This window comes from Schistocerca americana, unplaced genomic scaffold, assembly GCF_021461395.2.
Source record: "Schistocerca americana isolate TAMUIC-IGC-003095 unplaced genomic scaffold, iqSchAmer2.1 HiC_scaffold_369, whole genome shotgun sequence".
NCBI classification, from domain to species: Eukaryota; Metazoa; Arthropoda; class Insecta; order Orthoptera; family Acrididae; genus Schistocerca; species Schistocerca americana.
In genome coordinates this window covers 105,340-124,060 of record NW_025726092.1, presented here as the reverse complement: position 1 = coordinate 124,060, position 18,721 = coordinate 105,340, and the positions used below count along the sequence as shown (strand labels likewise).

The 18,721-nt window shown below is 52.6% G+C and overlaps 40 non-coding genes across 40 annotated transcripts; 8 read left to right on the top strand and 32 right to left on the bottom strand.

Annotated features, from left to right (window-relative positions):
- Window positions 1–101: 101 nt before the first annotated feature.
- On the bottom strand, window positions 102–174 carry Trnam-cau. The gene has a single exon. It is a non-coding gene; the product is annotated as a tRNA-Met (tRNA).
- A 979-nt stretch (window positions 175–1,153) lies between these two features.
- On the top strand, window positions 1,154–1,225 carry Trnag-ucc. The gene has a single exon. It is a non-coding gene; the product is annotated as a tRNA-Gly (tRNA).
- Window positions 1,226–1,491: 266 nt separating this feature from the next.
- On the bottom strand, window positions 1,492–1,573 carry Trnas-aga. The gene has a single exon. It is a non-coding gene; the product is annotated as a tRNA-Ser (tRNA).
- Window positions 1,574–1,712: 139 nt separating this feature from the next.
- Trnak-uuu lies at window positions 1,713–1,785 on the bottom strand. Its single transcript has one exon. It is a non-coding gene; the product is annotated as a tRNA-Lys (tRNA).
- Window positions 1,786–2,081: 296 nt separating this feature from the next.
- On the bottom strand, window positions 2,082–2,153 carry Trnae-uuc. The gene has a single exon. It is a non-coding gene; the product is annotated as a tRNA-Glu (tRNA).
- Window positions 2,154–2,461: 308 nt separating this feature from the next.
- Trnam-cau lies at window positions 2,462–2,534 on the bottom strand. The gene has a single exon. It is a non-coding gene; the product is annotated as a tRNA-Met (tRNA).
- A 979-nt stretch (window positions 2,535–3,513) lies between these two features.
- Trnag-ucc lies at window positions 3,514–3,585 on the top strand. The gene has a single exon. It is a non-coding gene; the product is annotated as a tRNA-Gly (tRNA).
- A 266-nt stretch (window positions 3,586–3,851) lies between these two features.
- Window positions 3,852–3,933, bottom strand: Trnas-aga. The gene has a single exon. It is a non-coding gene; the product is annotated as a tRNA-Ser (tRNA).
- A 139-nt stretch (window positions 3,934–4,072) lies between these two features.
- Window positions 4,073–4,145, bottom strand: Trnak-uuu. Its single transcript has one exon. It is a non-coding gene; the product is annotated as a tRNA-Lys (tRNA).
- Window positions 4,146–4,441: 296 nt separating this feature from the next.
- Trnae-uuc lies at window positions 4,442–4,513 on the bottom strand. The gene has a single exon. It is a non-coding gene; the product is annotated as a tRNA-Glu (tRNA).
- A 308-nt stretch (window positions 4,514–4,821) lies between these two features.
- Window positions 4,822–4,894, bottom strand: Trnam-cau. Its single transcript has one exon. It is a non-coding gene; the product is annotated as a tRNA-Met (tRNA).
- A 979-nt stretch (window positions 4,895–5,873) lies between these two features.
- Window positions 5,874–5,945, top strand: Trnag-ucc. Its single transcript has one exon. It is a non-coding gene; the product is annotated as a tRNA-Gly (tRNA).
- A 266-nt stretch (window positions 5,946–6,211) lies between these two features.
- Window positions 6,212–6,293, bottom strand: Trnas-aga. The gene has a single exon. It is a non-coding gene; the product is annotated as a tRNA-Ser (tRNA).
- A 139-nt stretch (window positions 6,294–6,432) lies between these two features.
- Window positions 6,433–6,505, bottom strand: Trnak-uuu. Its single transcript has one exon. It is a non-coding gene; the product is annotated as a tRNA-Lys (tRNA).
- A 296-nt stretch (window positions 6,506–6,801) lies between these two features.
- Trnae-uuc lies at window positions 6,802–6,873 on the bottom strand. Its single transcript has one exon. It is a non-coding gene; the product is annotated as a tRNA-Glu (tRNA).
- A 308-nt stretch (window positions 6,874–7,181) lies between these two features.
- Trnam-cau lies at window positions 7,182–7,254 on the bottom strand. Its single transcript has one exon. It is a non-coding gene; the product is annotated as a tRNA-Met (tRNA).
- Window positions 7,255–8,233: 979 nt separating this feature from the next.
- On the top strand, window positions 8,234–8,305 carry Trnag-ucc. Its single transcript has one exon. It is a non-coding gene; the product is annotated as a tRNA-Gly (tRNA).
- A 266-nt stretch (window positions 8,306–8,571) lies between these two features.
- On the bottom strand, window positions 8,572–8,653 carry Trnas-aga. Its single transcript has one exon. It is a non-coding gene; the product is annotated as a tRNA-Ser (tRNA).
- A 139-nt stretch (window positions 8,654–8,792) lies between these two features.
- Trnak-uuu lies at window positions 8,793–8,865 on the bottom strand. Its single transcript has one exon. It is a non-coding gene; the product is annotated as a tRNA-Lys (tRNA).
- A 296-nt stretch (window positions 8,866–9,161) lies between these two features.
- Trnae-uuc lies at window positions 9,162–9,233 on the bottom strand. The gene has a single exon. It is a non-coding gene; the product is annotated as a tRNA-Glu (tRNA).
- A 308-nt stretch (window positions 9,234–9,541) lies between these two features.
- Trnam-cau lies at window positions 9,542–9,614 on the bottom strand. The gene has a single exon. It is a non-coding gene; the product is annotated as a tRNA-Met (tRNA).
- A 978-nt stretch (window positions 9,615–10,592) lies between these two features.
- Trnag-ucc lies at window positions 10,593–10,664 on the top strand. Its single transcript has one exon. It is a non-coding gene; the product is annotated as a tRNA-Gly (tRNA).
- A 266-nt stretch (window positions 10,665–10,930) lies between these two features.
- On the bottom strand, window positions 10,931–11,012 carry Trnas-aga. The gene has a single exon. It is a non-coding gene; the product is annotated as a tRNA-Ser (tRNA).
- A 139-nt stretch (window positions 11,013–11,151) lies between these two features.
- Window positions 11,152–11,224, bottom strand: Trnak-uuu. The gene has a single exon. It is a non-coding gene; the product is annotated as a tRNA-Lys (tRNA).
- A 296-nt stretch (window positions 11,225–11,520) lies between these two features.
- On the bottom strand, window positions 11,521–11,592 carry Trnae-uuc. Its single transcript has one exon. It is a non-coding gene; the product is annotated as a tRNA-Glu (tRNA).
- A 308-nt stretch (window positions 11,593–11,900) lies between these two features.
- On the bottom strand, window positions 11,901–11,973 carry Trnam-cau. Its single transcript has one exon. It is a non-coding gene; the product is annotated as a tRNA-Met (tRNA).
- Window positions 11,974–12,952: 979 nt separating this feature from the next.
- Trnag-ucc lies at window positions 12,953–13,024 on the top strand. Its single transcript has one exon. It is a non-coding gene; the product is annotated as a tRNA-Gly (tRNA).
- Window positions 13,025–13,290: 266 nt separating this feature from the next.
- On the bottom strand, window positions 13,291–13,372 carry Trnas-aga. Its single transcript has one exon. It is a non-coding gene; the product is annotated as a tRNA-Ser (tRNA).
- A 139-nt stretch (window positions 13,373–13,511) lies between these two features.
- Window positions 13,512–13,584, bottom strand: Trnak-uuu. The gene has a single exon. It is a non-coding gene; the product is annotated as a tRNA-Lys (tRNA).
- Window positions 13,585–13,880: 296 nt separating this feature from the next.
- Window positions 13,881–13,952, bottom strand: Trnae-uuc. Its single transcript has one exon. It is a non-coding gene; the product is annotated as a tRNA-Glu (tRNA).
- Window positions 13,953–14,260: 308 nt separating this feature from the next.
- Window positions 14,261–14,333, bottom strand: Trnam-cau. The gene has a single exon. It is a non-coding gene; the product is annotated as a tRNA-Met (tRNA).
- Window positions 14,334–15,312: 979 nt separating this feature from the next.
- Trnag-ucc lies at window positions 15,313–15,384 on the top strand. The gene has a single exon. It is a non-coding gene; the product is annotated as a tRNA-Gly (tRNA).
- A 193-nt stretch (window positions 15,385–15,577) lies between these two features.
- Window positions 15,578–15,659, bottom strand: Trnas-aga. The gene has a single exon. It is a non-coding gene; the product is annotated as a tRNA-Ser (tRNA).
- A 139-nt stretch (window positions 15,660–15,798) lies between these two features.
- Window positions 15,799–15,871, bottom strand: Trnak-uuu. Its single transcript has one exon. It is a non-coding gene; the product is annotated as a tRNA-Lys (tRNA).
- A 296-nt stretch (window positions 15,872–16,167) lies between these two features.
- Trnae-uuc lies at window positions 16,168–16,239 on the bottom strand. The gene has a single exon. It is a non-coding gene; the product is annotated as a tRNA-Glu (tRNA).
- A 308-nt stretch (window positions 16,240–16,547) lies between these two features.
- Trnam-cau lies at window positions 16,548–16,620 on the bottom strand. Its single transcript has one exon. It is a non-coding gene; the product is annotated as a tRNA-Met (tRNA).
- Window positions 16,621–17,599: 979 nt separating this feature from the next.
- On the top strand, window positions 17,600–17,671 carry Trnag-ucc. The gene has a single exon. It is a non-coding gene; the product is annotated as a tRNA-Gly (tRNA).
- Window positions 17,672–17,937: 266 nt separating this feature from the next.
- On the bottom strand, window positions 17,938–18,019 carry Trnas-aga. The gene has a single exon. It is a non-coding gene; the product is annotated as a tRNA-Ser (tRNA).
- Window positions 18,020–18,158: 139 nt separating this feature from the next.
- On the bottom strand, window positions 18,159–18,231 carry Trnak-uuu. The gene has a single exon. It is a non-coding gene; the product is annotated as a tRNA-Lys (tRNA).
- A 296-nt stretch (window positions 18,232–18,527) lies between these two features.
- Trnae-uuc lies at window positions 18,528–18,599 on the bottom strand. Its single transcript has one exon. It is a non-coding gene; the product is annotated as a tRNA-Glu (tRNA).
- Between the last annotated feature and the right edge of the window lie 122 nt (window positions 18,600–18,721).

The following is an 18,721-nucleotide window of genomic DNA, read 5'->3' as shown; positions in this document are numbered from 1 at the left end:
ACGCTGGGGCGTAGACTCCTTGTGGATAACGAACGACAATTAAGTTCGTTCCCTAGCAACAGCAACGCCGTTAATTCAGCCATGATGTACAGCAAATTAAATGCCCCGGGTGAGGATCGAACTCACGACCTTAAGATTATGAGACTTACGCGCTACCTACTGCGCTACCGAGGCACGTTGCAAGTAATGTTACAGGAAACTTGGTAAGTCTCTCATATTAGAGATAGACAGTTTGCGCTTTCTCAAGAATCTGTTGTGTTGCTACACGTGCTTTCCCTACTTGCTAGATTAAACTGCTGCCGCAGCTTTTTCAACGGAACGCAGCACTGCCCGAGGTTACAGTACATCGCCCTTGCGGCACCTGAACACAGCGGCCTGTTGGGCCAGGCCGTCGTCAGAGTTCAGAAATAGCACGCGACCGTTCAAGTACGGTCTATTGCGTGCTGCGTGTATGGTTCTTCTCACAGCGAATCTTGCTATGCATTCCTGAGGCTGACGCAGCTCAGGCGAGGAATCGGCGCGGCAGCATTATAGCGAGAACAGCAGAACGATGCATCGGCCGGGATTCGAACCCGTGCCGTCCGCATGCTAAGCGAGCATTCACCAATTTTTTTTTTTTTTGTTCTCATTTCTTTCGTTGCATTTGTTGGGGGCGGACGTCCGATGGCGCCCGTTCATGTTCATCGTTGACTCGGTCTTTTATTACAGAGGGCAGATAACTCTCAGACCGAACACGCTGAGCTATCGTGCCGGCAAGCCTTAAGATTATGAGACTTACGCGCTGCCTACTGCACTACTGAGGCACATGCCATTGAACCACCGATGCTCGACAAGCTGCCCGTGCTTCCCGAGTACTTTTCTGCAGGGGAAAGTGGGATTGCCACCCAGCGACGTCGGATACAACCGAAAAAAGTGCTACACACGCGGAGTGCTCCACTACACTGCCTTAAAACGAATGCTCATCTCTATCGTGTGAGTAACCTTGCGGCCGCGGCGACTAGTCTTGCCCAAAGACGCAGCGTGCGTGGAGGCGCTACCCGAATGCGTGTGGATGCACCCTCCTACCTCGTAAAGCGCCTGCAGCTACTATCACCGTGGGCCGCTGCTGGCGGGCAGGAAGCCGACACAGCGGGGCGTTGCGAGCAGCGCCTGTGCGGTGGTGGTGTAATGGTGAGCATAGTTGCCTTCCAAGCAGTTGATCCGGGTTCGATTCCCGGCCACCGCAAGTGGCGCCGGTTTTTTCGTATGAGTATGTGAGCCGCGTGCTGTTAAATGAAGGTTTTTTTCGTCGTAGTTCCACGCAGACCATCCTGTCGTATGTCCCGACTTGTCCCGACTTTGCTCGGCTGACGCGAAAGCTGACGCTTGGAATTCGCCCTTATCAAAAGGACAGGCACTATAAACGGCTGAGAGAGGCGAGGTGTGGAGAGGTACCAAAACGACAGGCAATCTGCGAAATTTTCTGCTCGTTGTTCTTAAAGAAAAAACCGACGCAGTCGGTAGGACTCGAAGCTACGCTCCCAGAGGGAATCTGATTTCTAGTCAGACGCCTTAACCACTCGGCCACGACTGCTCGTAACTGAAGCTTCCCTGGAATCGTGAAGAATCCAACCGGTCTGCGCAGACTGTTGACAGGAAACGAACTCCGTGTACTGATTACGGCAGGGTTACCATCGCTACGAGACGAGCCATTACGGAAACGTTAAAATCTTCGCCCGGACAGGGACTTGAACCCTGGACCCTTAGGTTAAAAGCCTAATGCTCTACCGACTGAGCTATCCGGGCTCACGCTCCTCGTGGATGGAGCGGCTGCAAGCAATGTAAATAACTGGAACGCGTGTGTAGGCGTACTACGGTAATTTCTGGCTTCTGGCGCAACTGGCGACTTCACCGACTTCCCACTGACGCTGGTAGCAGCCCAACAGCGGACCAGAGCCTCTTCTCCCTTTATTCCGGTGCCGACAGTAATTGCATCATGTGCCTGTTTTCCCCGATTACGTTCGGTCGAAGCTTCGCAAGGTGGGCGACAAACGACAGTTCGAAGGCCAAAACGTGGAGCGTTGTGTGCGCAAAAACTTCCGTTCCGGTACCGGAAATCGAACCCGGGCCTCCTGGGTGAAAGCCAGGTATCCTAGCCACTAGACCACACCGGAGTTGCTCGATAAGCGTGAGGTTTTCTCCGTCTCCTCTCGTATTTCGTGCTGAATCTGGACTCAGTGCAGTTCTCCGTTTGCGAGCATATTTGCGCCTACAGACTGGCATGGCGCACAGCTCGAAATTGACTATTCATTATTTTACTCCTAACAAGGGAAGAGAAAGATCAAAGTTGTACGTTGTCATAATTGGAAATAAACATATTGACGCTGGGGCGTAGACTCCTTGTGGATAACGAACGACAATTAAGTTCGTTCCCTAGCAACAGCAACGCCGTTAATTCAGCCATGATGTACAGCAAATTAAATGCCCCGGGTGAGGATCGAACTCACGACCTTAAGATTATGAGACTTACGCGCTACCTACTGCGCTACCGAGGCACGTTGCAAGTAATGTTACAGGAAACTTGGTAAGTCTCTCATATTAGAGATAGACAGTTTGCGCTTTCTCAAGAATCTGTTGTGTTGCTACACGTGCTTTCCCTACTTGCTAGATTAAACTGCTGCCGCAGCTTTTTCAACGGAACGCAGCACTGCCCGAGGTTACAGTACATCGCCCTTGCGGCACCTGAACACAGCGGCCTGTTGGGCCAGGCCGTCGTCAGAGTTCAGAAATAGCACGCGACCGTTCAAGTACGGTCTATTGCGTGCTGCGTGTATGGTTCTTCTCACAGCGAATCTTGCTATGCATTCCTGAGGCTGACGCAGCTCAGGCGAGGAATCGGCGCGGCAGCATTATAGCGAGAACAGCAGAACGATGCATCGGCCGGGATTCGAACCCGTGCCGTCCGCATGCTAAGCGAGCATTCACCAATTTTTTTTTTTTTTGTTCTCATTTCTTTCGTTGCATTTGTTGGGGGCGGACGTCCGATGGCGCCCGTTCATGTTCATCGTTGACTCGGTCTTTTATTACAGAGGGCAGATAACTCTCAGACCGAACACGCTGAGCTATCGTGCCGGCAAGCCTTAAGATTATGAGACTTACGCGCTGCCTACTGCACTACTGAGGCACATGCCATTGAACCACCGATGCTCGACAAGCTGCCCGTGCTTCCCGAGTACTTTTCTGCAGGGGAAAGTGGGATTGCCACCCAGCGACGTCGGATACAACCGAAAAAAGTGCTACACACGCGGAGTGCTCCACTACACTGCCTTAAAACGAATGCTCATCTCTATCGTGTGAGTAACCTTGCGGCCGCGGCGACTAGTCTTGCCCAAAGACGCAGCGTGCGTGGAGGCGCTACCCGAATGCGTGTGGATGCACCCTCCTACCTCGTAAAGCGCCTGCAGCTACTATCACCGTGGGCCGCTGCTGGCGGGCAGGAAGCCGACACAGCGGGGCGTTGCGAGCAGCGCCTGTGCGGTGGTGGTGTAATGGTGAGCATAGTTGCCTTCCAAGCAGTTGATCCGGGTTCGATTCCCGGCCACCGCAAGTGGCGCCGGTTTTTTCGTATGAGTATGTGAGCCGCGTGCTGTTAAATGAAGGTTTTTTTCGTCGTAGTTCCACGCAGACCATCCTGTCGTATGTCCCGACTTGTCCCGACTTTGCTCGGCTGACGCGAAAGCTGACGCTTGGAATTCGCCCTTATCAAAAGGACAGGCACTATAAACGGCTGAGAGAGGCGAGGTGTGGAGAGGTACCAAAACGACAGGCAATCTGCGAAATTTTCTGCTCGTTGTTCTTAAAGAAAAAACCGACGCAGTCGGTAGGACTCGAAGCTACGCTCCCAGAGGGAATCTGATTTCTAGTCAGACGCCTTAACCACTCGGCCACGACTGCTCGTAACTGAAGCTTCCCTGGAATCGTGAAGAATCCAACCGGTCTGCGCAGACTGTTGACAGGAAACGAACTCCGTGTACTGATTACGGCAGGGTTACCATCGCTACGAGACGAGCCATTACGGAAACGTTAAAATCTTCGCCCGGACAGGGACTTGAACCCTGGACCCTTAGGTTAAAAGCCTAATGCTCTACCGACTGAGCTATCCGGGCTCACGCTCCTTGTGGATGGAGCGGCTGCAAGCAATGTAAATAACTGGAACGCGTGTGTAGGCGTACTACGGTAATTTCTGGCTTCTGGCGCAACTGGCGACTTCACCGACTTCCCACTGACGCTGGTAGCAGCCCAACAGCGGACCAGAGCCTCTTCTCCCTTTATTCCGGTGCCGACAGTAATTGCATCATGTGCCTGTTTTCCCCGATTACGTTCGGTCGAAGCTTCGCAAGGTGGGCGACAAACGACAGTTCGAAGGCCAAAACGTGGAGCGTTGTGTGCGCAAAAACTTCCGTTCCGGTACCGGAAATCGAACCCGGGCCTCCTGGGTGAAAGCCAGGTATCCTAGCCACTAGACCACACCGGAGTTGCTCGATAAGCGTGAGGTTTTCTCCGTCTCCTCTCGTATTTCGTGCTGAATCTGGACTCAGTGCAGTTCTCCGTTTGCGAGCATATTTGCGCCTACAGACTGGCATGGCGCACAGCTCGAAATTGACTATTCATTATTTTACTCCTAACAAGGGAAGAGAAAGATCAAAGTTGTACGTTGTCATAATTGGAAATAAACATATTGACGCTGGGGCGTAGACTCCTTGTGGATAACGAACGACAATTAAGTTCGTTCCCTAGCAACAGCAACGCCGTTAATTCAGCCATGATGTACAGCAAATTAAATGCCCCGGGTGAGGATCGAACTCACGACCTTAAGATTATGAGACTGACGCGCTACCTACTGCGCTACCGAGGCACGTTGCAAGTAATGTTACAGGAAACTTGGTAAGTCTCTCATATTAGAGATAGACAGTTTGCGCTTTCTCAAGAATCTGTTGTGTTGCTACACGTGCTTTCCCTACTTGCTAGATTAAACTGCTGCCGCAGCTTTTTCAACGGAACGCAGCACTGCCCGAGGTTACAGTACATCGCCCTTGCGGCACCTGAACACAGCGGCCTGTTGGGCCAGGCCGTCGTCAGAGTTCAGAAATAGCACGCGACCGTTCAAGTACGGTCTATTGCGTGCTGCGTGTATGGTTCTTCTCACAGCGAATCTTGCTATGCATTCCTGAGGCTGACGCAGCTCAGGCGAGGAATCGGCGCGGCAGCATTATAGCGAGAACAGCAGAACGATGCATCGGCCGGGATTCGAACCCGTGCCGTCCGCATGCTAAGCGAGCATTCACCAATTTTTTTTTTTTTTGTTCTCATTTCTTTCGTTGCATTTGTTGGGGGCGGACGTCCGATGGCGCCCGTTCATGTTCATCGTTGACTCGGTCTTTTATTACAGAGGGCAGATAACTCTCAGACCGAACACGCTGAGCTATCGTGCCGGCAAGCCTTAAGATTATGAGACTTACGCGCTGCCTACTGCACTACTGAGGCACATGCCATTGAACCACCGATGCTCGACAAGCTGCCCGTGCTTCCCGAGTACTTTTCTGCAGGGGAAAGTGGGATTGCCACCCAGCGACGTCGGATACAACCGAAAAAAGTGCTACACACGCGGAGTGCTCCACTACACTGCCTTAAAACGAATGCTCATCTCTATCGTGTGAGTAACCTTGCGGCCGCGGCGACTAGTCTTGCCCAAAGACGCAGCGTGCGTGGAGGCGCTACCCGAATGCGTGTGGATGCACCCTCCTACCTCGTAAAGCGCCTGCAGCTACTATCACCGTGGGCCGCTGCTGGCGGGCAGGAAGCCGACACAGCGGGGCGTTGCGAGCAGCGCCTGTGCGGTGGTGGTGTAATGGTGAGCATAGTTGCCTTCCAAGCAGTTGATCCGGGTTCGATTCCCGGCCACCGCAAGTGGCGCCGGTTTTTTCGTATGAGTATGTGAGCCGCGTGCTGTTAAATGAAGGTTTTTTTCGTCGTAGTTCCACGCAGACCATCCTGTCGTATGTCCCGACTTGTCCCGACTTTGCTCGGCTGACGCGAAAGCTGACGCTTGGAATTCGCCCTTATCAAAAGGACAGGCACTATAAACGGCTGAGAGAGGCGAGGTGTGGAGAGGTACCAAAACGACAGGCAATCTGCGAAATTTTCTGCTCGTTGTTCTTAAAGAAAAAACCGACGCAGTCGGTAGGACTCGAAGCTACGCTCCCAGAGGGAATCTGATTTCTAGTCAGACGCCTTAACCACTCGGCCACGACTGCTCGTAACTGAAGCTTCCCTGGAATCGTGAAGAATCCAACCGGTCTGCGCAGACTGTTGACAGGAAACGAACTCCGTGTACTGATTACGGCAGGGTTACCATCGCTACGAGACGAGCCATTACGGAAACGTTAAAATCTTCGCCCGGACAGGGACTTGAACCCTGGACCCTTAGGTTAAAAGCCTAATGCTCTACCGACTGAGCTATCCGGGCTCACGCTCCTTGTGGATGGAGCGGCTGCAAGCAATGTAAATAACTGGAACGCGTGTGTAGGCGTACTACGGTAATTTCTGGCTTCTGGCGCAACTGGCGACTTCACCGACTTCCCACTGACGCTGGTAGCAGCCCAACAGCGGACCAGAGCCTCTTCTCCCTTTATTCCGGTGCCGACAGTAATTGCATCATGTGCCTGTTTTCCCCGATTACGTTCGGTCGAAGCTTCGCAAGGTGGGCGACAAACGACAGTTCGAAGGCCAAAACGTGGAGCGTTGTGTGCGCAAAAACTTCCGTTCCGGTACCGGAAATCGAACCCGGGCCTCCTGGGTGAAAGCCAGGTATCCTAGCCACTAGACCACACCGGAGTTGCTCGATAAGCGTGAGGTTTTCTCCGTCTCCTCTCGTATTTCGTGCTGAATCTGGACTCAGTGCAGTTCTCCGTTTGCGAGCATATTTGCGCCTACAGACTGGCATGGCGCACAGCTCGAAATTGACTATTCATTATTTTACTCCTAACAAGGGAAGAGAAAGATCAAAGTTGTACGTTGTCATAATTGGAAATAAACATATTGACGCTGGGGCGTAGACTCCTTGTGGATAACGAACGACAATTAAGTTCGTTCCCTAGCAACAGCAACGCCGTTAATTCAGCCATGATGTACAGCAAATTAAATGCCCCGGGTGAGGATCGAACTCACGACCTTAAGATTATGAGACTTACGCGCTACCTACTGCGCTACCGAGGCACGTTGCAAGTAATGTTACAGGAAACTTGGTAAGTCTCTCATATTAGAGATAGACAGTTTGCGCTTTCTCAAGAATCTGTTGTGTTGCTACACGTGCTTTCCCTACTTGCTAGATTAAACTGCTGCCGCAGCTTTTTCAACGGAACGCAGCACTGCCCGAGGTTACAGTACATCGCCCTTGCGGCACCTGAACACAGCGGCCTGTTGGGCCAGGCCGTCGTCAGAGTTCAGAAATAGCACGCGACCGTTCAAGTACGGTCTATTGCGTGCTGCGTGTATGGTTCTTCTCACAGCGAATCTTGCTATGCATTCCTGAGGCTGACGCAGCTCAGGCGAGGAATCGGCGCGGCAGCATTATAGCGAGAACAGCAGAACGATGCATCGGCCGGGATTCGAACCCGTGCCGTCCGCATGCTAAGCGAGCATTCACCAATTTTTTTTTTTTTTGTTCTCATTTCTTTCGTTGCATTTGTTGGGGGCGGACGTCCGATGGCGCCCGTTCATGTTCATCGTTGACTCGGTCTTTTATTACAGAGGGCAGATAACTCTCAGACCGAACACGCTGAGCTATCGTGCCGGCAAGCCTTAAGATTATGAGACTTACGCGCTGCCTACTGCACTACTGAGGCACATGCCATTGAACCACCGATGCTCGACAAGCTGCCCGTGCTTCCCGAGTACTTTTCTGCAGGGGAAAGTGGGATTGCCACCCAGCGACGTCGGATACAACCGAAAAAAGTGCTACACACGCGGAGTGCTCCACTACACTGCCTTAAAACGAATGCTCATCTCTATCGTGTGAGTAACCTTGCGGCCGCGGCGACTAGTCTTGCCCAAAGACGCAGCGTGCGTGGAGGCGCTACCCGAATGCGTGTGGATGCACCCTCCTACCTCGTAAAGCGCCTGCAGCTACTATCACCGTGGGCCGCTGCTGGCGGGCAGGAAGCCGACACAGCGGGGCGTTGCGAGCAGCGCCTGTGCGGTGGTGGTGTAATGGTGAGCATAGTTGCCTTCCAAGCAGTTGATCCGGGTTCGATTCCCGGCCACCGCAAGTGGCGCCGGTTTTTTCGTATGAGTATGTGAGCCGCGTGCTGTTAAATGAAGGTTTTTTTCGTCGTAGTTCCACGCAGACCATCCTGTCGTATGTCCCGACTTGTCCCGACTTTGCTCGGCTGACGCGAAAGCTGACGCTTGGAATTCGCCCTTATCAAAAGGACAGGCACTATAAACGGCTGAGAGAGGCGAGGTGTGGAGAGGTACCAAAACGACAGGCAATCTGCGAAATTTTCTGCTCGTTGTTCTTAAAGAAAAAACCGACGCAGTCGGTAGGACTCGAAGCTACGCTCCCAGAGGGAATCTGATTTCTAGTCAGACGCCTTAACCACTCGGCCACGACTGCTCGTAACTGAAGCTTCCCTGGAATCGTGAAGAATCCAACCGGTCTGCGCAGACTGTTGACAGGAAACGAACTCCGTGTACTGATTACGGCAGGGTTACCATCGCTACGAGACGAGCCATTACGGAAACGTTAAAATCTTCGCCCGGACAGGGACTTGAACCCTGGACCCTTAGGTTAAAAGCCTAATGCTCTACCGACTGAGCTATCCGGGCTCACGCTCCTCGTGGATGGAGCGGCTGCAAGCAATGTAAATAACTGGAACGCGTGTGTAGGCGTACTACGGTAATTTCTGGCTTCTGGCGCAACTGGCGACTTCACCGACTTCCCACTGACGCTGGTAGCAGCCCAACAGCGGACCAGAGCCTCTTCTCCCTTTATTCCGGTGCCGACAGTAATTGCATCATGTGCCTGTTTTCCCCGATTACGTTCGGTCGAAGCTTCGCAAGGTGGGCGACAAACGACAGTTCGAAGGCCAAAACGTGGAGCGTTGTGTGCGCAAAAACTTCCGTTCCGGTACCGGAAATCGAACCCGGGCCTCCTGGGTGAAAGCCAGGTATCCTAGCCACTAGACCACACCGGAGTTGCTCGATAAGCGTGAGGTTTTCTCCGTCTCCTCTCGTATTTCGTGCTGAATCTGGACTCAGTGCAGTTCTCCGTTTGCGAGCATATTTGCGCCTACAGACTGGCATGGCGCACAGCTCGAAATTGACTATTCATTATTTTACTCCTAACAAGGGAAGAGAAAGATCAAAGTTGTACGTTGTCATAATTGGAAATAAACATATTGACGCTGGGGCGTAGACTCCTTGTGGATAACGAACGACAATTAAGTTCGTTCCCTAGCAACAGCAACGCCGTTAATTCAGCCATGATGTACAGCAAATTAAATGCCCCGGGTGAGGATCGAACTCACGACCTTAAGATTATGAGACTTACGCGCTACCTACTGCGCTACCGAGGCACGTTGCAAGTAATGTTACAGGAAACTTGGTAAGTCTCTCATATTAGAGATAGACAGTTTGCGCTTTCTCAAGAATCTGTTGTGTTGCTACACGTGCTTTCCCTACTTGCTAGATTAAACTGCTGCCGCAGCTTTTTCAACGGAACGCAGCACTGCCCGAGGTTACAGTACATCGCCCTTGCGGCACCTGAACACAGCGGCCTGTTGGGCCAGGCCGTCGTCAGAGTTCAGAAATAGCACGCGACCGTTCAAGTACGGTCTATTGCGTGCTGCGTGTATGGTTCTTCTCACAGCGAATCTTGCTATGCATTCCTGAGGCTGACGCAGCTCAGGCGAGGAATCGGCGCGGCAGCATTATAGCGAGAACAGCAGAACGATGCATCGGCCGGGATTCGAACCCGTGCCGTCCGCATGCTAAGCGAGCATTCACCAATTTTTTTTTTTTTGTTCTCATTTCTTTCGTTGCATTTGTTGGGGGCGGACGTCCGATGGCGCCCGTTCATGTTCATCGTTGACTCGGTCTTTTATTACAGAGGGCAGATAACTCTCAGACCGAACACGCTGAGCTATCGTGCCGGCAAGCCTTAAGATTATGAGACTTACGCGCTGCCTACTGCACTACTGAGGCACATGCCATTGAACCACCGATGCTCGACAAGCTGCCCGTGCTTCCCGAGTACTTTTCTGCAGGGGAAAGTGGGATTGCCACCCAGCGACGTCGGATACAACCGAAAAAAGTGCTACACACGCGGAGTGCTCCACTACACTGCCTTAAAACGAATGCTCATCTCTATCGTGTGAGTAACCTTGCGGCCGCGGCGACTAGTCTTGCCCAAAGACGCAGCGTGCGTGGAGGCGCTACCCGAATGCGTGTGGATGCACCCTCCTACCTCGTAAAGCGCCTGCAGCTACTATCACCGTGGGCCGCTGCTGGCGGGCAGGAAGCCGACACAGCGGGGCGTTGCGAGCAGCGCCTGTGCGGTGGTGGTGTAATGGTGAGCATAGTTGCCTTCCAAGCAGTTGATCCGGGTTCGATTCCCGGCCACCGCAAGTGGCGCCGGTTTTTTCGTATGAGTATGTGAGCCGCGTGCTGTTAAATGAAGGTTTTTTTCGTCGTAGTTCCACGCAGACCATCCTGTCGTATGTCCCGACTTGTCCCGACTTTGCTCGGCTGACGCGAAAGCTGACGCTTGGAATTCGCCCTTATCAAAAGGACAGGCACTATAAACGGCTGAGAGAGGCGAGGTGTGGAGAGGTACCAAAACGACAGGCAATCTGCGAAATTTTCTGCTCGTTGTTCTTAAAGAAAAAACCGACGCAGTCGGTAGGACTCGAAGCTACGCTCCCAGAGGGAATCTGATTTCTAGTCAGACGCCTTAACCACTCGGCCACGACTGCTCGTAACTGAAGCTTCCCTGGAATCGTGAAGAATCCAACCGGTCTGCGCAGACTGTTGACAGGAAACGAACTCCGTGTACTGATTACGGCAGGGTTACCATCGCTACGAGACGAGCCATTACGGAAACGTTAAAATCTTCGCCCGGACAGGGACTTGAACCCTGGACCCTTAGGTTAAAAGCCTAATGCTCTACCGACTGAGCTATCCGGGCTCACGCTCCTTGTGGATGGAGCGGCTGCAAGCAATGTAAATAACTGGAACGCGTGTGTAGGCGTACTACGGTAATTTCTGGCTTCTGGCGCAACTGGCGACTTCACCGACTTCCCACTGACGCTGGTAGCAGCCCAACAGCGGACCAGAGCCTCTTCTCCCTTTATTCCGGTGCCGACAGTAATTGCATCATGTGCCTGTTTTCCCCGATTACGTTCGGTCGAAGCTTCGCAAGGTGGGCGACAAACGACAGTTCGAAGGCCAAAACGTGGAGCGTTGTGTGCGCAAAAACTTCCGTTCCGGTACCGGAAATCGAACCCGGGCCTCCTGGGTGAAAGCCAGGTATCCTAGCCACTAGACCACACCGGAGTTGCTCGATAAGCGTGAGGTTTTCTCCGTCTCCTCTCGTATTTCGTGCTGAATCTGGACTCAGTGCAGTTCTCCGTTTGCGAGCATATTTGCGCCTACAGACTGGCATGGCGCACAGCTCGAAATTGACTATTCATTATTTTACTCCTAACAAGGGAAGAGAAAGATCAAAGTTGTACGTTGTCATAATTGGAAATAAACATATTGACGCTGGGGCGTAGACTCCTTGTGGATAACGAACGACAATTAAGTTCGTTCCCTAGCAACAGCAACGCCGTTAATTCAGCCATGATGTACAGCAAATTAAATGCCCCGGGTGAGGATCGAACTCACGACCTTAAGATTATGAGACTTACGCGCTACCTACTGCGCTACCGAGGCACGTTGCAAGTAATGTTACAGGAAACTTGGTAAGTCTCTCATATTAGAGATAGACAGTTTGCGCTTTCTCAAGAATCTGTTGTGTTGCTACACGTGCTTTCCCTACTTGCTAGATTAAACTGCTGCCGCAGCTTTTTCAACGGAACGCAGCACTGCCCGAGGTTACAGTACATCGCCCTTGCGGCACCTGAACACAGCGGCCTGTTGGGCCAGGCCGTCGTCAGAGTTCAGAAATAGCACGCGACCGTTCAAGTACGGTCTATTGCGTGCTGCGTGTATGGTTCTTCTCACAGCGAATCTTGCTATGCATTCCTGAGGCTGACGCAGCTCAGGCGAGGAATCGGCGCGGCAGCATTATAGCGAGAACAGCAGAACGATGCATCGGCCGGGATTCGAACCCGTGCCGTCCGCATGCTAAGCGAGCATTCACCAATTTTTTTTTTTTTTGTTCTCATTTCTTTCGTTGCATTTGTTGGGGGCGGACGTCCGATGGCGCCCGTTCATGTTCATCGTTGACTCGGTCTTTTATTACAGAGGGCAGATAACTCTCAGACCGAACACGCTGAGCTATCGTGCCGGCAAGCCTTAAGATTATGAGACTTACGCGCTGCCTACTGCACTACTGAGGCACATGCCATTGAACCACCGATGCTCGACAAGCTGCCCGTGCTTCCCGAGTACTTTTCTGCAGGGGAAAGTGGGATTGCCACCCAGCGACGTCGGATACAACCGAAAAAAGTGCTACACACGCGGAGTGCTCCACTACACTGCCTTAAAACGAATGCTCATCTCTATCGTGTGAGTAACCTTGCGGCCGCGGCGACTAGTCTTGCCCAAAGACGCAGCGTGCGTGGAGGCGCTACCCGAATGCGTGTGGATGCACCCTCCTACCTCGTAAAGCGCCTGCAGCTACTATCACCGTGGGCCGCTGCTGGCGGGCAGGAAGCCGACACAGCGGGGCGTTGCGAGCAGCGCCTGTGCGGTGGTGGTGTAATGGTGAGCATAGTTGCCTTCCAAGCAGTTGATCCGGGTTCGATTCCCGGCCACCGCAAGTGGCGCCGGTTTTTTCGTATGAGTATGTGAGCCGCGTGCTGTTAAATGAAGGTTTTTTTCGTCGTAGTTCCACGCAGACCATCCTGTCGTATGTCCCGACTTGTCCCGACTTTGCTCGGCTGACGCGAAAGCTGACGCTTGGAATTCGCCCTTATCAAAAGGACAGGCACTATAAACGGCTGAGAGAGGCGAGGTGTGGAGAGGTACCAAAACGACAGGCAATCTGCGAAATTTTCTGCTCGTTGTTCTTAAAGAAAAAACCGACGCAGTCGGTAGGACTCGAAGCTACGCTCCCAGAGGGAATCTGATTTCTAGTCAGACGCCTTAACCACTCGGCCACGACTGCTCGTAACTGAAGCTTCCCTGGAATCGTGAAGAATCCAACCGGTCTGCGCAGACTGTTGACAGGAAACGAACTCCGTGTACTGATTACGGCAGGGTTACCATCGCTACGAGACGAGCCATTACGGAAACGTTAAAATCTTCGCCCGGACAGGGACTTGAACCCTGGACCCTTAGGTTAAAAGCCTAATGCTCTACCGACTGAGCTATCCGGGCTCACGCTCCTTGTGGATGGAGCGGCTGCAAGCAATGTAAATAACTGGAACGCGTGTGTAGGCGTACTACGGTAATTTCTGGCTTCTGGCGCAACTGGCGACTTCACCGACTTCCCACTGACGCTGGTAGCAGCCCAACAGCGGACCAGAGCCTCTTCTCCCTTTATTCCGGTGCCGACAGTAATTGCATCATGTGCCTGTTTTCCCCGATTACGTTCGGTCGAAGCTTCGCAAGGTGGGCGACAAACGACAGTTCGAAGGCCAAAACGTGGAGCGTTGTGTGCGCAAAAACTTCCGTTCCGGTACCGGAAATCGAACCCGGGCCTCCTGGGTGAAAGCCAGGTATCCTAGCCACTAGACCACACCGGAGTTGCTCGATAAGCGTGAGGTTTTCTCCGTCTCCTCTCGTATTTCGTGCTGAATCTGGACTCAGTGCAGTTCTCCGTTTGCGAGCATATTTGCGCCTACAGACTGGCATGGCGCACAGCTCGAAATTGACTATTCATTATTTTACTCCTAACAAGGGAAGAGAAAGATCAAAGTTGTACGTTGTCATAATTGGAAATAAACATATTGACGCTGGGGCGTAGACTCCTTGTGGATAACGAACGACAATTAAGTTCGTTCCCTAGCAACAGCAACGCCGTTAATTCAGCCATGATGTACAGCAAATTAAATGCCCCGGGTGAGGATCGAACTCACGACCTTAAGATTATGAGACTTACGCGCTACCTACTGCGCTACCGAGGCACGTTGCAAGTAATGTTACAGGAAACTTGGTAAGTCTCTCATATTAGAGATAGACAGTTTGCGCTTTCTCAAGAATCTGTTGTGTTGCTACACGTGCTTTCCCTACTTGCTAGATTAAACTGCTGCCGCAGCTTTTTCAACGGAACGCAGCACTGCCCGAGGTTACAGTACATCGCCCTTGCGGCACCTGAACACAGCGGCCTGTTGGGCCAGGCCGTCGTCAGAGTTCAGAAATAGCACGCGACCGTTCAAGTACGGTCTATTGCGTGCTGCGTGTATGGTTCTTCTCACAGCGAATCTTGCTATGCATTCCTGAGGCTGACGCAGCTCAGGCGAGGAATCGGCGCGGCAGCATTATAGCGAGAACAGCAGAACGATGCATCGGCCGGGATTCGAACCCGTGCCGTCCGCATGCTAAGCGAGCATTCACCAATTTTTTTTTTTTTTGTTCTCATTTCTTTCGTTGCATTTGTTGGGGGCGGACGTCCGATGGCGCCCGTTCATGTTCATCGTTGACTCGGTCTTTTATTACAGAGGGCAGATAACTCTCAGACCGAACACGCTGAGCTATCGTGCCGGCAAGCCTTAAGATTATGAGACTTACGCGCTGCCTACTGCACTACTGAGGCACATGCCATTGAACCACCGATGCTCGACAAGCTGCCCGTGCTTCCCGAGTACTTTTCTGCAGGGGAAAGTGGGATTGCCACCCAGCGACGTCGGATACAACCGAAAAAAGTGCTACACACGCGGAGTGCTCCACTACACTGCCTTAAAACGAATGCTCATCTCTATCGTGTGAGTAACCTTGCGGCCGCGGCGACTAGTCTTGCCCAAAGACGCAGCGTGCGTGGAGGCGCTACCCGAATGCGTGTGGATGCACCCTCCTACCTCGTAAAGCGCCTGCAGCTACTATCACCGTGGGCCGCTGCTGGCGGGCAGGAAGCCGACACAGCGGGGCGTTGCGAGCAGCGCCTGTGCGGTGGTGGTGTAATGGTGAGCATAGTTGCCTTCCAAGCAGTTGATCCGGGTTCGATTCCCGGCCACCGCAAGTGGCGCCGGTTTTTTCGTATGAGTATGTGAGCCGCGTGCTGTTAAATGAAGGTTTTTTTCGTCGTAGTTCCACGCAGACCATCCTGTCGTCAGGCACTATAAACGGCTGAGAGAGGCGAGGTGTGGAGAGGTACCAAAACGACAGGCAATCTGCGAAATTTTCTGCTCGTTGTTCTTAAAGAAAAAACCGACGCAGTCGGTAGGACTCGAAGCTACGCTCCCAGAGGGAATCTGATTTCTAGTCAGACGCCTTAACCACTCGGCCACGACTGCTCGTAACTGAAGCTTCCCTGGAATCGTGAAGAATCCAACCGGTCTGCGCAGACTGTTGACAGGAAACGAACTCCGTGTACTGATTACGGCAGGGTTACCATCGCTACGAGACGAGCCATTACGGAAACGTTAAAATCTTCGCCCGGACAGGGACTTGAACCCTGGACCCTTAGGTTAAAAGCCTAATGCTCTACCGACTGAGCTATCCGGGCTCACGCTCCTTGTGGATGGAGCGGCTGCAAGCAATGTAAATAACTGGAACGCGTGTGTAGGCGTACTACGGTAATTTCTGGCTTCTGGCGCAACTGGCGACTTCACCGACTTCCCACTGACGCTGGTAGCAGCCCAACAGCGGACCAGAGCCTCTTCTCCCTTTATTTCGGTGCCGACAGTAATTGCATCATGTGCCTGTTTTCCCCGATTACGTTCGGTCGAAGCTTCGCAAGGTGGGCGACAAACGACAGTTCGAAGGCCAAAACGTGGAGCGTTGTGTGCGCAAAAACTTCCGTTCCGGTACCGGAAATCGAACCCGGGCCTCCTGGGTGAAAGCCAGGTATCCTAGCCACTAGACCACACCGGAATTGCTCGATAAGCGTGAGGTTTTCTCCGTCTCCTCTCGTATTTCGTGCTGAATCTGGACTCAGTGCAGTTCTCCGTTTGCGAGCATATTTGCGCCTACAGACTGGCATGGCGCACAGCTCGAAATTGACTATTCATTATTTTACTCCTAACAAGGGAAGAGAAAGATCAAAGTTGTACGTTGTCATAATTGGAAATAAACATATTGACGCTGGGGCGTAGACTCCTTGTGGATAACGAACGACAATTAAGTTCGTTCCCTAGCAACAGCAACGCCGTTAATTCAGCCATGATGTACAGCAAATTAAATGCCCCGGGTGAGGATCGAACTCACGACCTTAAGATTATGAGACTTACGCGCTACCTACTGCGCTACCGAGGCACGTTGCAAGTAATGTTACAGGAAACTTGGTAAGTCTCTCATATTAGAGATAGACAGTTTGCGCTTTCTCAAGAATCTGTTGTGTTGCTACACGTGCTTTCCCTACTTGCTAGATTAAACTGCTGCCGCAGCTTTTTCAACGGAACGCAGCACTGCCCGAGGTTACAGTACATCGCCCTTGCGGCACCTGAACACAGCGGCCTGTTGGGCCAGGCCGTCGTCAGAGTTCAGAAATAGCACGCGACCGTTCAAGTACGGTCTATTGCGTGCTGCGTGTATGGTTCTTCTCACAGCGAATCTTGCTATGCATTCCTGAGGCTGACGCAGCTCAGGCGAGGAATCGGCGCGGCAGCATTATAGCGAGAACAGCAGAACGATGCATCGGCCGGGATTCGAACCCGTGCCGTCCGCATGCTAAGCGAGCATTCACCAATTTTTTTTTTTTTTGTTCTCATTTCTTTCGTTGCATTTGTTGGGGGCGGACGTCCGATGGCGCCCGTTCATGTTCATCGTTGACTCGGTCTTTTATTACAGAGGGCAGATAACTCTCAGACCGAACACGCTGAGCTATCGTGCCGGCAAGCCTTAAGATTATGAGACTTACGCGCTGCCTACTGCACTACTGAGGCACATGCCATTGAACCACCGATGCTCGACAAGCTGCCCGTGCTTCCCGAGTACTTTTCTGCAGGGGAAAGTGGGATTGCCACCCAGCGACGTCGGATACAACCGAAAAAAGTGCTACACACGCGGAGTGCTCCACTACACTGCCTTAAAACGAATGCTCATCTCTATCGTGTGAGTAACCTTGCGGCCGCGGCGACTAGTCTTGCCCAAAGACGCAGCGTGCGTGGAGGCGCTACCCGAATGCGTGTGGATGCACCCTCCTACCTCGTAAAGCGCCTGCAGCTACTATCACCGTGGGCCGCTGCTGGCGGGCAGGAAGCCGACACAGCGGGGCGTTGCGAGCAGCGCCTGTGCGGTGGTGGTGTAATGGTGAGCATAGTTGCCTTCCAAGCAGTTGATCCGGGTTCGATTCCCGGCCACCGCAAGTGGCGCCGGTTTTTTCGTATGAGTATGTGAGCCGCGTGCTGTTAAATGAAGGTTTTTTTCGTCGTAGTTCCACGCAGACCATCCTGTCGTATGTCCCGACTTGTCCCGACTTTGCTCGGCTGACGCGAAAGCTGACGCTTGGAATTCGCCCTTATCAAAAGGACAGGCACTATAAACGGCTGAGAGAGGCGAGGTGTGGAGAGGTACCAAAACGACAGGCAATCTGCGAAATTTTCTGCTCGTTGTTCTTAAAGAAAAAACCGACGCAGTCGGTAGGACTCGAAGCTACGCTCCCAGAGGGAATCTGATTTCTAGTCAGACGCCTTAACCACTCGGCCACGACTGCTCGTAACTGAAGCTTCCCTGGAATCGTGAAGAATCCAACCGGTCTGCGCAGACTGTTGACAGGAAACGAACTCCGTGTACTGATTACGGCAGGGTTACCATCGCTACGAGACGAGCCATTACGGAAACGTTAAAATCTTCGCCCGGACAGGGACTTGAACCCTGGACCCTTAGGTTAAAAGCCTAATGCTCTACCGACTGAGCTATCCGGGCTCACGCTCCTTGTGGATGGAGCGGCTGCAAGCAATGTAAATAACTGGAACGCGTGTGTAGGCGTACTACGGTAATTTCTGGCTTCTGGCGCAACTGGCGACTTCACCGACTTCCCACTGACGCTGGTAGCAGCCCAACAGCGGACCAGAGCCTCTTCTCCCTTTATTTCGGTGCCGACAGTAATTGCATCATGTGCCTGTTTTCCCCGATTACGTTCGGTCGAAGCTTCGCAAGGTGGGCGACAAACGACAGTTCGAAGGCCAAAACGTGGAGCGTTGTGTGCGCAAAAACTTCCGTTCCGGTACCGGAAATCGAACCCGGGCCTCCTGGGTGAAAGCCAGGTATCCTAGCCACTAGACCACACCGGAGTTGCTCGATAAGCGTGAGGTTTTCTCCGTCTCCTCTCGTATTTCGTGCTGAATCTGGACTCAGTGCAGTTCTCCGTTTGCGAGCATATTTGCGCCTACAGACTGGCATGGCGCACAGCTCG